Source organism: Arachis stenosperma, chromosome 9 (genome assembly GCF_014773155.1).
Source record: "Arachis stenosperma cultivar V10309 chromosome 9, arast.V10309.gnm1.PFL2, whole genome shotgun sequence".
Lineage (NCBI taxonomy): Eukaryota > Viridiplantae > Streptophyta > Magnoliopsida > Fabales > Fabaceae > Arachis > Arachis stenosperma.
The window spans coordinates 120,670,415-120,671,800 of NC_080385.1; the positions used below are offsets into that span (position 1 = coordinate 120,670,415).

Below are 1,386 nucleotides of genomic sequence, written 5' to 3' on the forward strand. Positions count from 1 at the left end.
TTCCCATAAGGTTTACCCATGTAATTTACCTCTGCTATTGCAGGGTTCTCAGGATCATAAGCTTCTTCAGAAGCTACCTCTTTAGTACTGTTGGATGCACTTTGCCATCCATTCAGACTTTGAGAGATCATGTTGACTTGCTGAGTCAACACTTTATTCTGAGCCAATATGGCATTCAGAGCATCAATTTCAAGAACTCCCTTCCTCTGAGGTGTTCTATTATTCACGGAATTCCTCTCAGAAGTGTACATGAATTGGTTATTTGCAACCATGTCAATAAGTTCCTGAGCTTCTGCAGGCGTTTTCTTTAGGTGAATGGATCCACCTGCAGAGTGGTACAATGACATCTTGGAAAACTCAAATAGGCCATAATAGAATATATCTAATATGGTCCATTCTGAAAACATGTCAGAAGGACACTTTTTGGTCATCTGCTTGTATCTTTCCCAAGCTTCATAGAGGGATTCACCATCTTTTTGCTTGAAGGTCTGAACATCCACTCTAAGCTTGCTCAGCTTTTGAGGAGGAAAGAAATTATCCAAGAAGGCCGTGACCAGCTTATCCCAGGAGTCCAGGCTATCTTTAGGTTGTGAGTCCAACCATGTTCTAGCTTTGTCTCTTACACAAAAGGGAAAAGCATGAGCCTGTAGACTTCAGGATCTACTCCATTCGTCTTAACAGTCTCACAAATCTGCAAGAGCTCAGTTAAAAACTGGTAAGGATCTTCAGATGGAAGTCCATGAAACTTGCAGTTCTGTTGCATTAGAGCAACTAATTGAGGTTTCAGCTCAAAATTGTTTGCTCCAATGGCAGGAATTGAGATGCTTCTTCCATCAAACTTGGACGTTGGTTTAGTGAAATCACCAAGCATCCTCCTTGCATTATTGTTGTTGGATTTGGCTACCATCTCCTTCTCTTGTTCGAAAATTTCATAAAGGTTGCCTCTGAATTGCCGTAATTTAGCTTCTCTTAGTTTTCTTTTCAGAGTCCTTTCAGGTTCTGGATCAGCTTCAACAAAGATGCCTTTTTCCTTATTCCTGCTCATATGAAAGAGAAGAGAAAAAGAAAAAGGAAGAGGAATTCTCTATATCTGGACAAAGAGGATCCTTATTATTAGTAGAAGAAGAAAGGAATAAGAGTGGAGAATCCAATCACAAGGGTGAGGATAGAGGCAGTGATTGGAGATGAAGAGAGGTGAAGAGAAGTGTTAGTAAATAAATAAATACATATAGAAGAAGAGAAGAAAGGGAGAATTCGAAAATAATTTTGAAAAAGTAGTTAATGATTTTCGAAAATTAAAGATAAGATATAATTAAAATTAAAATTTAAAACAATTAAAAAGAAATTTTGAAAAAGAGATGAGATATTTTCGAAAATTAATGAGGA

General features: G+C 37.7%; 1 non-coding gene across 1 annotated transcript; it reads left to right on the plus strand.

The window, feature by feature from the left end:
• The first annotated feature begins 405 nt into the window (after positions 1-405).
• Positions 406-509, plus strand: LOC130953358 (small nucleolar RNA R71). The gene has a single exon (XR_009075529.1). It is a non-coding gene; the product is annotated as a small nucleolar RNA R71 (small nucleolar RNA).
• Positions 510-1,386: the final 877 nt, after the last annotated feature.